Consider the following 14,298-nt stretch of genomic DNA (forward strand, 5'->3'; position numbering starts at 1 on the left):
TTGTCTCCTTTTTATGTGTTCTTCTTTCTTTTTTTCTTTTCTCCTTTTCTTTTCTGGATTTAAACAGCTGGTTTTTCTTCCAAACCTTAGGCTCATCTGCAAATTGCATTATATGTTAGTGAAGTCTCCTGGCTTCAGGTAGAAGGCAACGCAGCTGGTGACATATTTTAGTCTGACTGTGAAATATTAAGAATTAACCTAACTGGAAGGCTGAGTTGTCTTGCGTTTGTAAGAAGGATTAAGAATATCTTAACTATTTTCGCCTAGATCAGGCACGTCAAACTCACCATTTCAGCTAGGCCAAGCCAAATAAATATCAGTATACATTAGTGCAGGCCGAAAAGAAAAACTTAACAATGTATTTAAAAATTGCGTAAGTACATACAATTTTACCTAATAGTGAAGTTCTTTAAAACACATAGGTATAAGGAACATAAGAAATCTGAATAGTAGATTGTGTTTATTTCCCGATACCCGGCATGTTTTTTTTTTTTTTTCCAGAACAGAGATCAGATGGGTGTCTGTTAAGAGTCTTCATCCCGGCGAAATTAAAATACCGCTAATTTTACAGTAATTATGTGATATCTTCAAATAGATAAAAGATAATTGAAATATGGAACAAGAGCGCCCTAGACAATATTATTTTACGTGAGGTACCGTTATCACAAGTCACCTAGTGGCTTTCCGTTTTCAGCGGTTAGAAACGCGAAAATAAATGCCGATTTTCAAAATGGCTCGAAATCAAAAGCAGATAAGTGAGTCGTGATAACGGTATCTCATGTAAAATAATATTGTCTAGGGCGCTCTTGTTCCACATTTAATTATCTGGGCTAATGTATGTTAATATGTGGGTCTTGCAGTAGACTTGTTTCTTTTTACACGTGAGAAAAAATCGTTCACATCCATAGGTACTACCGAACACGAAAATCACGTACGATGCAAATTTGCGAGGTTCCGGAAATGACGCAGGTAAGTATTTGTAAAGTGCGCGAATATTTATATCCACTTCACTGAATTTTGGTTTTGGTTTGGAGGAGTCGCACTGAACTTACATTAACTCGTCCATATGTTGGGCTGGCAGGTCATCAGAGTCGTTGACACGAGCACAGAAAATAGTGAAAGCAGCTCATCTTCGATAGATCTGATATCACGAAGTCTTTCTTCGGTCGAATGTACTCGACATATGTTCTGTACTAAATAAATTCCCTTGAATTTGTTTTGTACTTTGGACAAATTGGAAAGCATATCAAGTTCGTTTTTTCTACTGTTTCTCCCAGAACTGTAACTTGCGTTCGAATGTTTTTATCTAATCATTCATTTTCGTAATATAATCATAGCTTTTCCTTCCTTCCAGTTTTAAATTCAAATCTGACAAATGTTTCGTAGTATCAATCAGAAAAGAAAGATATTGTAACCACAAAGTATCCATCAATAAACTGAAGTTTTCTTTTTACTTTAACTTCCAGAAAGTAATGAATTTCGTCTGTCAAGTTCCAGAATCTTTTTCAGAACATGTTGGTTAGCTGTCGCACTTCTATGCGATATGGAAGTTCAGATGTATATGTTTCCTAAATCTTCCAAGAAAACAGAAAATTGACGCTAGTTTAAGCAATAAAATCTTCTGAAGTTGATTAGTTTTTAAAGAAGTTGATTTATGAAAGAAGATTTAATAACATTTTCAATATTAATCACTTTTGAACTTAACAGTTTTGTAAATAAGTAAATTATCTTATATCTTTTTTTATTGTTATTATCTTCTTGATGTAAACCGAGAAAAATGAATCAACGACCGCGAGTTTGACATGCCTGGCCTAGATGTTTATGCAATCCGCAATACTTAAATGTTTTGAAGTTTGCATATTAACATTATTCAGAGACTAGTATTGTGCACGGAGTGAAACGAAACGAGAAATAAGATTTTCTTGTTTCCTCTTGTAAATTTTGTAGGTGTTTTGATTCATTTCGTCTCAAAAATGCTCTCGTCCCGTTTGTAAATTTATAATTATACAACATTTATGTCCTGAATTTTTGTTATATTGAAAACAGAAGTTATCAGAGAGGTCCACGAAGAGTGAGATATGATATAATTTAAATCACCGAGAATGGTGACGCAATAGCAATGAAGAACAAAGTAGCAAGAAGTGTAATCTAAGTAGAAAGCCACAGTGGCAGCTTGATGTTTATAAAACCAAGTACAAAACCAGTAGATAATACAAGTGTATATACCAAGCACCGACCATGATGACAACAAAGTAGAAGTATTGTATGATGAGATTAGCAAGATATGGAAGAGATAAGGAGGGAAGAAGTAAGGTCAGCGAAATAGTAATGGGAGACTTTAACAGCGTAGTAGAAGAAGGAGCAGCAAATAAAGTGGTGAGACCATTTGGACTAGATAGAATAAAAGAACGGGGACATATGCTTATCGACTTCTGTAGACGAAATCATATGGTGGTGACGAACACGTGCTTTAAGAAAAGAAAAAAAAAACTAAGCTGTACACATGGAAAAGTTCAGGAGATAAGAAACTATTACGTTATTGTGAAGAAGTTTCAGGAATAGTGTACGAGACGTGAAGGCACTACCGGGTGTATATATCGATTCGGATCACAACCTCCTAGTGACGGAAGCGCAAATCTGGTCAAAGACAATCAAGAAAAATGGAAGGAGAAATCGAAAATGAAACATAGAGCGACTAAGAAGTATGGACAATGATGTGAATGAAGAGATTGAAGAAAAATTCTGTGTAATTGGCGATATGGTAGACAATGTTGAAAATAGTTGGGAAAAAGTTAAACAGCTTCTACTTGACATACTCCACAATAATATTGGCAATATGGAAAGAGCACCGAGAACACCATGGATAGCTGAAGCGATGCTTAAGAAGCGAAAGCTGAATAAATAATTGAGAAGAGAAACGGACAAAGCCAAAGAAATATACATGGAACAGATATGTGAAGAAATAATAGAACTTCAACAGCGCTGCAGAAATGATCTGATGTATCAGAAAGTACAAGAATTAGGAAGGAAAGCAAACAAATGCATACGCACTTTTTAAATCGAAGTCACTGGAGTCAAAGCATTCTTAGAGTTTGGGAGGAATAAATGAAAGATCTGTATGAACAGAAGAACCACCCCAAAGATGCTGCGATTGAAGCAGAGGAAGAGGTAGATGATGAAGTAAAACGACAAAGTATATTGAAAAGTGAAGTAGTACAAGCCATCAAGGACATGCGAAGGAGAAAAGTCACTGGAGACGACGACATACCAGTAGATTTACTCAAGAGATTAAGAGATAATGCAAGGAAAGTGCTGACTTTACTTATTAACAAGATTTACCTGAGTGGAGAATGAACAAAGGATTTTCTTGGTATTACAATGATCGCATTACCGAAGAAAAATGAAGGAAACAAGTGCAGTGATCACAGAACCATTAGCCTTATTTCCCACACTGGAAAGATAATGGCGCTCATACTGAACAGGCTGCTGGAAAGTTAGATAGAAGAGATGTTGGAGGAAGATCAATTTGGATTCCGGACGGGAAAAGGCACCAGACTATCAAAAAGCTTTCGATATTGTCAACTGGACGAAACTTCTGAAAATACTCAAAGAAACTGGGGTCAACTGGAAAGGCCGACGACTCATTCGCAACATGTACATAGGACAACGACTCAAGTTGCGCTTGAATGAATGAGAAACCAATAGTGTGGAGATTTTAAGAGGAGTCAGACAAGGATGTAGTACAAGGAGTCGCCCTAATTATTCAACATTTACAGTGAATGTTTAATGAAGAAAGCATTAATGGGAATTGGAGTCTTGAAGATTGGAGAGCAGATCATTAACAAGATGAGGTATGCAGATGATACGATTATTATTGCTAGAACCGAAGAAAGCCTACAGGAGACGATTAACAAAATAGTTGACACTGGAAAACTATATGGAATGGAAATCAACATCGAAAATTCAAAAGTCATGAGAATATCCCGTGGAAATGCCCCCTTACGGGTCAGAGTAGAACAAAGAGTACTTGAAGAGGTTGACCATTTCAAATATCTGGGAAGTATTTTGACAAAAGACGAGTACTGCATCAAAGAGATTAGGTCGAGAATTGCCATAGCCAAAGAAGCATTCAACAAGAAAAGATCACTCTTAACTATTCTCTTTCCAGCCTTAGAAAAAAGTAGATGTAAACAAACCCACCTGACTATCAGTGAGTCGATGGCTAGTGATTGGTTGTTGGTCTCACTGTACTAGTATCCTGCCGCAATATAATCCCTACTAAAATAATAATTTCAAATAAAGATATCTTAATTTATCCTGCATTTTGTGATAATAAATGCAATATATATAATATTTAACAACGGATGTAGCTGTATTTCAACCTCACTCGTATTTGGACATATAGTATTTACTGCGCATGCGTAGCGTTCGCGCGCCTACCCCACTCATTTAAAATTATTGTAGAATGCAGAGTTTCATGGCGACAATATGTGACAATAATCCATTTTCGTCTCGTGTTTAAGAAAATCATTAAAGAGGACATTAGGAACAGAGGGAATCACGTTTATATTAGGATTTAAGTCAAATACCTATTTCCAAGAGCAGAGTGTCAGTGCGTTAATTATTTACCAACCAACTGTAGCCTTACACTTCGGAAATTATGCGACGACAATAAACGCGCAGATGATCTTGCTGTTCGCGTCTCTCACTGCCGAAGCACGTGCGAGCCGAGGAGTAATACATTTCGCTTTGTTTACGTCTACTTTGTTCTAAGGCTGGAAAGACTTTAGCAGCCTTAATTTTCTACTAAGGAAGAAGTTGGTCAAGTGCTATTTATGGATGCCGGAGTGTATAGTCAGACAGTTGGACATTATGAAAGTTGGAGAAAAAATATTTACTAAGCTTCGAAATGTGGTGTTGGAGGAAGGTGGAGGAGATAAAATGGACAGAAAGATGTTATCAAAGGAAGATGTTTTGGAACGAATAGGAGAGAAGAGGACGCTTCTAGCCACCATCTTTCTTTCGTAGAAAGGCTAATTGGATTTGACACGTCTTGCGAAGAAATTGTCTTCCTCATATCGCCATAGAAGGAAAGATGGAAGGAAAGCGAGGAATAGGAAGAAGCAGAAGTGATCGATGATTTAAAAAATAGAAGAAAATATTGGGAGTTAAAAGAAGAAGCTGAAAATCGAGAAACTTGAAGAAACATTTGCAGGCCCAAAATTAAAATCAAGAAAAAAGAAAAAACTCATTAGTCCCAGGACCTGCCAAAAGGAAGAACACTTAATAATAATAATAATAATAATAATAATAATAATAATAATAATAATAATAATAATAATAATAATAATAATAATAATAATAATAATTGTATAGTGAATTATTGATAGTTTTATTATATATGAATCATTTAACACTATACTGTTTGCGATCTAAAACTTGGGTGAATTAGTCTTGCAACAGTTGTATTTAAAATGCTCTTACATTGTGAAAATTAAATTTTATTGTATTCGATTTCAATATTTATACGTAAATTTTAATTTAGTAATATCATATTATACTTACGTATAATGTAAATTTATTTTGACCAAACAAAGAACCTCAAAGAGAAACCAATAAAATCAAAATATTGAAGTGTCAATTTATTTCAGAGAAAATAAATCCCCATATAATTACTATATGGGCTAAAATATATATATGGTGTAAGTATTCAATAACATTATCTTCAGATTTCACCAGGCCCGCAACCAGACGCAGAAGTTTCTTGGGAGGCTGAATAAGATAGGGGGGCCAAGCCATTAAAAATTCTCTTACAAATATCTAAATTGTGATTCTTGTATTAATAAAAGCATTTTGTATTGAGGTCTGGAGGGGCCATGAAAAGTTTAGAGGGGCCAGGCCCCCCTCTAGTTGCGGGCCTGAATTTCACTATCTGTTGCTTTTGAAATATGCTCAGAATTCATAATAGAATTATTTTGTTAAATAGATAGAATAGTTTTGAATGATATTGGCAACACTGCCTTCGTGTGGACAACCGGTTGATAGTCTTGTCTACTGTTGAATAATAACCTTGATGCATGTTTTGAAGTTGCAGCAGCATTAATTCAATTGAATGGTTAATTCCTTTCATTAAAGAACACTACCACTTAATAGCTTTCATTTCTTTTTTCCTTTTATCCTTTTTTGACATTTTTCTTTTCTTGTTTTTCCTCCTTCCCTTCTTTTGTACATTCCTTCCAATATAAATGTAGGCTTGCTTTAGTTAATCTCGGCGCTTTTGTCCTTTGCACTATGTGAACATGGCAGTATTGTGTTTCCACAGTTTATGCGCTTGTCAAGATTAATTAACGTTTTTTTTTTCTTTCTTTACCTCCTTGTTTGCTGTCTAACCATGATTAGATAGTTATCTTAGAAGGTTGTAATCTCATAGTGACAAGAGTTCAGCGTTTTCTTAAACGGAAGCCGGAAGTTGCAACTGAAGTTTATGTACTGTTACATGGTACATATAACATTTAAATAATAATAATAATAATAATAATAATAATAATAATAATAATAATAATAATAATAATAATAATAATAATAATAATAATAATAATAATATAACTGAATAATAATAATATAACTGAACGAAGCGAGTGTAGCAAAGCTTCTATTGTTCAACTTTATCGGCGTTTGTGTGGCTGTTCGTCTGTCCATTCCGACTTTTCCACGATAAAGTTTATCTGATTTTAGTAGAACTCGATAACTAACTGGTTCATACGTAGCTTTGTTATCTTAAATAACTTACACTAAAATTACAAATCGCTGAACAAAGCGATTTATTTACAAATAATAAATGTGCGACAATTTCGCCAACTAACTAATGAAGTCAATATGTTCAGTTAGTTGACGAAACTGTTACACATTTATTATTTTTAAGTCAATATGTTCAGTTAGTTGGCGAAACTTACACATTTATTATTTTAAAGCCAATATGTTCAGTTAGTTGGCGAAACTGTTACACATTTATTATTTTTAAGCCAATATATTCAGTTAGTTGGCGAAACTGTTACACATTTATTATTTTTAAGCCAATATGTTCAGTTAGTTGGCGAAACTGTTACACACTTATTATTATTAAGCCAATATATTCAGTTAGTTGGCGAAACTGTTACACATTTATTATTTTTAAGCCAATATGTTCAGTTAGTTGGCGAAACTGTCACTTGTAATAAAGGTTGCTTTGCTCAGCAATTTGTAATTTTAGTGTAAGTAGAACTCGGTATATAACTTCCTGTAGCCTTTAATGCTTGGGGTTGCAATCCAGAAGAACAAGGGGTAAAAGGGGCGGCCAAAATCATACCCTGTAGCAAATTTGAACATATAAATAAGCCTACTAAACAATTCTGCATTACATAACTTCGTAAAAATTATTACATTTTGACAAAACGTAGTGCATACAGGGTATATTGATAATTCATCTAACTTGGGATTAAAATATGCCAAGGGTAAATATATTCCTTCTCCAATTAAGAAAGACTGTTGCATTATATTTAACGTTTTAAAAAATGTTTAATTCTGATGCGATATGGTGTATATTTTATCTGAGATTTCCCAGTTTGTATGTAGTGAAAACCAATTAAGATATTGCTTTAACCTTCTATCAGTTAAATAAAAAAAATCCACGATACTAACCCGAAAAAGTATGATTTTAATATAATACTAAGTAGTATATTTTTCTTTGAAGTTTTTCCACATTTATGATTAAAATCAGTCAAGAATACGTGACAAATTTAATCCCCTAATGTGGGGTGGATTAACCTCCTTCCCGGATTAAAAAAAAATCACGATAACTGTCGTGTATAGCCGCCGATCCAAAGGGCTATAGTCCCCCCCCTTGACTCTCAGGTATACACTTGATAAAATGGGCTTCAATCCTACTTTCTTTACACTGGATAAAGCGGCAAATTATGGTTTAGCCCCTCCCTTGATCATATCCTGGATCTGCGCCTGTATATATATTTTCTATATACGAGGCGTATCCGGAAAGAAAGTACCGTTTCGCATTCCCGCCTCTGCTGCGCTGCGACCGGCGTTCCGCGCATGCGCGCTAGTCGTCTTTGTTCGTCTGCTCTCAACTGACGCCACTTTGGTTGCTCTGCGTAGTGTTGTTTGTTTACAGTGCAAGTTTCAAATGCCTAAGACAATTGACGATCCCGCCAACTTGAGATTCGCTCGGTAATTCGATTTTTAAATGCAAAGAATGTGAAACCGACAGAAATTCATCGTCAAATTAAAGATGTTTATGGTGAAAACGCAATGACTGATGGAATGGTGAGAAAGTGGGTAAGGATGTTTAATGAGGGTCGAACAAATGTCCACGATTAGCCCCGGAGTGGTCAGCCTTCTGTTGTCAACGATGACTTGATGAGGAAAATCGATGAAAAAATCCGTGAGAACAGACGTTTCACTATGACAACACTTACAGGTGAATTCCCGACGAAGTGAAACTCGCTGTGCAGCAATGGTTCTCATCACTGGCGGCATCGTTCTTCGAGAAAGAACTAGATAAGTTGATCCACCGCTACGACAAGTGCCTTAACAACGGTGGAAACTATATGGAAAAGTAGTGTAAGATGTGCTTTTTCTTGTGACAATAAATTTAAAAAAATGTTTACTATATGTTTTCCAAAACAGTACTTACTTTCCGGATACGCCTCGTATATATATATATTGACACAATATTTAGCATATTTTTTGAAGCTTCACAATTATTCACATTACTCGGATTTAAAATCATTTGGGAACGAGAGGATAAAATTAAGGTGTCTTCTCATTTTTCCTAATGCCCATTTCGCCTATCATTTTATCAGTTGCCATTCATAGATAAAAGAAAAATCCCATCCACCACTTTAGGTGAAATGTGAATTTTCATTTGGTCTAATTTCTATTTCACTTAACACTTTATCATCTATCGCTCATAGATAAAAATTAATGTCTACCATTTTAGGTGAAATGCAAATTCGCATTTGGTCTAGTTCTCAGTTCCCTAACGATCTTCTCAAGGAGGAGATATCACTTATATAGAAAATCTGACTGTTTTAAACCATCAGAAAAACTTCAAAGCACAGCTCGATCTTTTTTTTTTTCTTTCTTTTGATTCAGCTCAGAAATTTAACATAACCTTAAGATGTTATAATATGGTCAACATGGTCTGAGGTAAATACTATATGTTCAAACTATATGTTCAAACCCTTTATCACTCTTACCTCATAACACTTTCATGTGTTACAACGCTATTCTCCGAATTTTAACATTACATTTTGTATTACATTTACTTGCTAAATGTAGTATTCCGCTTTTCTGAATGCCAGGCAGATGAGTGGTTCACGCATGTAGCTGGGATTGATTTTTCTTTAGCGTTGCAAAACTTCATTCACATCTGCAATTGCTAATAGTTTATGTTATTAATTTAACAAGTCTATCAACTGCTAAAATAAAAATCAGCTGCCTCTCTGTATTATGGAAGACGTTTTGCCTTGCCGTATATTTTATACTCGAAGACTACTGAGTTATCTGTTTGGCTGTTTATACTATGAACAGACATTGATGCCAACATCAGTGTTAAAAAGAAAAGAAAGAAAATCTGAATGAAGAAGCAAGTGATAAAGACTATATTGTGTGCAGCGTCGCTGAAATAAATGAATATGTAATTGCCAGTGTGTTCTGATGGCAATTGATTACTAGTCACTGACCAATAGCCAATCATTTGCAATAATCTGTTTAGCTTCTGAAATCTTAACAAAAAATAGTCCGTCTTTGACCGATATAAATAAAATGATCAATTCTGTGCATTTTCCACTTTCATTCCTACGTGTATGAATTACAATTGGTATCGTATACAAACAATATCAGCGGGGCCGCGGTGGCTCAGTGTACAACGTATGTCTCTGGTGTGTGGAGTTCCTGGTTTGATCTCAGCTCGAAGTAAACGTGAAACTGTCTATTCGAGAGCCGAAGAATAATAATAATAAAAGATTGAGACTTATGAATAGCTCTTAGAATTGAGTTATTACACCTTCATTACAAGTATTCATACTACACTATACGTCTCATATAGCATCGGTGCTGAAAGGAACAGTAACTTCAAATGAACCAACTTAAATTTCTAGGTATCTCCTTATGTTACAAATTTTTGGGTGTCCTCTGTGTGTCTCAGATTTCTAGTTGTGTTTGTTATGTCTCAGATTTCTATACATACTCCGTATATCTCACATTTCTAGGCGTGTTCCTCGTGTTTCAGATTTCTATGTGTGATCTTTATGTCTCAGATTTCTAGGTATACACCTTGTTTCAGATTATGTCTCAGATTTCTAGTTGTGCTCCTTATATCTCAGATTTCTAGTTGTACTAATTTATCACAGATTTCTAGCTATTCGTTATATCTCACATTTCTAGGCGTATGTCTTGTGTTTCAGATTTCTAGTTATGCTCCTTATTTCTCAGATTTCTAGGAATACTTATTTCTGCTAACTATGGCGATATATAATATTAAGTTTAATGTTTAGTAATCTAAGGTTCAATTTCTGGTCAGTAGTTCAGATTTCACTTTAAATAGTAGGTGTCCTATATAGCTTCGCTGCTGACAAAAAACGCAAATACAAATCAATCAATTTATACTTAAACAAATTTTATTTTAAAAATGCACATTTTTCAACATTTATATTAAGTAAATCATCTTCTGGAAGATGTAATACGTCCTCTTACTGGCAACAGTGAGAGTCCGGCGAATTTTCAGTGTTTTACTAGAATACGAAATCAACATACTGCACAAGAAAATACAAATGTTTCATATCCTTTATTTGCCTGTTTCATTAGCTTACAAAACGCCAGAAATTCTCTTGAAAGCATTACAGTTGTCAATAAAATTTCTTACAAAATTATCAGGTAGCAGAAGGTAAACATAATATTTTACCTATTTGTCTTTCTAAAATGCAAATCATAAATTAAGATATATCAAGCATATAAACAAGAAGACTTACATGGTAATTAGGTAACCGTTTGTACCATACCTAGCATGTACTCAGGAGTAAGTATCTATTACCAACTCTCCATTTAACGAATCACTTATATATTCGTTAATAGTATAAAAGCATTTTACAGCAAGTAGGTTAAATAACTTCATACGAAAAATGGTAACATTAATCATATTCTTCAAGTACATAGGAAGTTTATTATACAACCTAACAGAATTCATATACAATGTTTTGTTTATACGATATTAGAATATTTTTGATGCATCTTACCCTTGTATTATAGCTATGAACGTTTTTATTAAAGATAAGAAGATGCCTGTTTTTCACAGTAAAAAGAATAGATTTATAAAGGTATAAGCTGGAAAGTGTTTTAAAAAAAATGTTCTATGAAAACCTCTTTACACGTCGATTTTGTGGGTAATCCGAAATTGCTTTCTTTTACAATTGTAAATTCTTTAAATTATTTTGAGCAGTTCCGCAGTCTATTATTCCGAAGCTAATTACTGAATTAAACTTGGCGTAGCAAAAGCTAAGGAGCGCTTCTCTCGACACCGACCTTGAAGTTTGTATAGAAAATAATGCAAAACACATGCTACTTAGCTCTGTAGAGATATGAGCAGACTATGAAAGATCGTCACTTATGGTTAACTTAAAAGCTTTCTCATGCAAATAATATTGGAGGGAATAAGAAAATATTTTTATTGTAAGTGATGCACGTGGTTTCCATGGAAAATTAAAGTGTAAGAGAATGATTTATCATTATTTATAATTAATCTCTTTTCTTTTAACCACTTTATTAATTTGTCGGTGAAAATGACAGATTTCCTTTCAACTTCTTCTTTTGACTTTTCTGGATTCTGATGGCACATGAATTTCTCTGCAACATTTACAAAATACAAAATCATAAAACTTTTCACACTGCATTTTTCTCAGGTCTTTGTCTTGTATGGAAGGAATTCATTGCTAGTAAGCAAACTACTAAAGCTTTAGTGAGACTCGTGTTTACATGATAATATATCTATTAATATAAAAGAATAAGCTCTGAGTGATGTACTTCCTAGCCGAAACTAGAAAATTGAAATTTCTAGTTGAACTAGAAAATTGTAATTTGGTCAGTTCTCACGTAAGGTAAAACCAAGTAAGATTTTTTTTTCGAAATTCGACATAGAAAGTGGAGGTTGGAAATAGGAAATGTAATTATTATAAAATATCTATATTTTGGACTTTTTATTTAAAAGAGGCGAAAGGATAAAAAGGAGCAGAAGTTTCAATTAAGGTGTCAATGTCTCGAGTCCCTTAAGTTTAGAGTAAGGTTTCTCAATCTGGGGGTTCTCGACCTGTAGAAGAGTCGCGAGAGAGTTTCATGGGGGTTGCGAAGAAGAGATAAATATAATTATAATCTAATATCGGAAAAAGTTTTTAAAATATTATTTTGGATTTCGTTCTGATAGACATATTTTTACTTTTATACATACTGTTAAGAACAATAAAAAAATAGGTCTACTAAACATTTTCAATAGATGCAGAATTGTTTAAAAATTAATTTAAATGAAAGAGATACGATATGAAACTAATGAGAACTGCATATCAAAATACCAGAAAAAAATACAAATGTAACAAAAACTGCTTATTGAAATACAATTAAAGTTGAAAGCTAATGAGATACCTGAACATGGTGTGATTTCACTAGTGCGACAAGGTCCGGTTCAATCTTCGTGACGCACATTATCAAGTCATTTTCAACTGGTAAGTGATTTCTTGTCTTTGTTTTAATGCTTACCATGGAAGAAAAACCACTTTCGCATAGGTACGATGTAGCAAATGGATTTATCACTTTTCAAACAGCAGTTACCAGACTAGGATATTCTTCTCTCTTCTTCAGGTAGAACTTTTCGCACGATAATTCTATTAGTTGGTCAAGAAGTTGTGGGCTTGGATCAGCTACTCTGATGGCCTCTTCAATGAAGGGGTTTAATATCCATCTTAAACAAGCACTTTCATCATAGGGAATATATTGCTGTTACTGTATCCACTATGTACAAGAAATGGATTCTACTATTATAGAAATAGATGGATATCGCGATATTTCCGCAATAGGTATACATGTGTTAAAAATCCCACACAAGCTTATTATAAACCAGAACTTATAAGGGGATCGCTGGCAAGAGGATATGATAAAATAGGGTCGTTATAGGAATTAGGTTGAGAACGACTGATTTAGAGAAATGAAATTCGGTATTTAGACTATTAATATGGCACGTGTTTCAGTGTTATTTGATTTTTGAATTAGGAAGAAAAAGGATCGTAGCGGTTCATTAAGATGCCCATATGATGTGTTGGAATTTCATTCACACGAATTCTATATCAAGGAGGAACGAAAATTTTACCCACAGTAACAAGTGGCGGCATTTGCTGGTACTCATACAATTTAAGAAGTAACGAAGGAAGAGAGCTACATACATATTAACTTCTTTCTTCTTGTTGCTCTCGCCTTCATTGTTTTCATTTTAAAGAGAAATGTTACATTATGTACAGTATTTACACAAACAGCACTTCGTGGAAATTTCACATCAAGAATGAACAAGAAGGAATTACAAAAATTCTTCTTGAAACTAACAGAATTTGAAGACGTACGAACAATTACAATTTTACAAGGATGGTGTGTGCGTATGAGATAGGGGACACCTTCAGTTCTGTGTGTGAAGTAATATCGCGAAAGCAAGGTTTATACCAGCTCTCAGGTACTGGAGCATGAACATGCGAACAGGAAAGGTGTACGCGAGCGTTACTATGACTTGTCAACGTCAAAGAGTGCAATATGACTAGAGAATACTGCTTCCGAACGACTGTCGGCTACTAGATGTGGCTTCTAGTAACGTGAAATTGGTGCTTGTAGGTGCAACCATGAATCATGGTAGTGAACGTAGATTTAACTGTGGTGCCTGTAGAATACTGAACTGGTGGCTTACTCTAGTATGCCTGTGTGTCGATTAACATTCATCCAGAATCCCTGACACTTCAGGCTACATAGAAAGTGTGAACATGGTTGCTGGAATATTGAATGGTCGACGATAACTTTTTCGGGCAACTTCCTCTTCAACTTCTCGTACAGTGGTGTCTATTTATGTGTTATAGTGGTAAATGCAATCTGCAAGCGTACATTGTCAAGTGTCATAGAGGGCGAATAGTAGATACGACAGTATGGGACACCGTTGTGTTTAACACGCGGTCTCTGCTACTACGCATTGCAGGAAAATTCGCCAGTGACCGCAACGAGAAG

The sequence above is a fragment of the Thermobia domestica genome, chromosome 9 (assembly GCF_964235325.1).
Source record: "Thermobia domestica chromosome 9, izTheDome1.hap1.1, whole genome shotgun sequence".
Lineage (NCBI taxonomy): Eukaryota > Metazoa > Arthropoda > Insecta > Zygentoma > Lepismatidae > Thermobia > Thermobia domestica.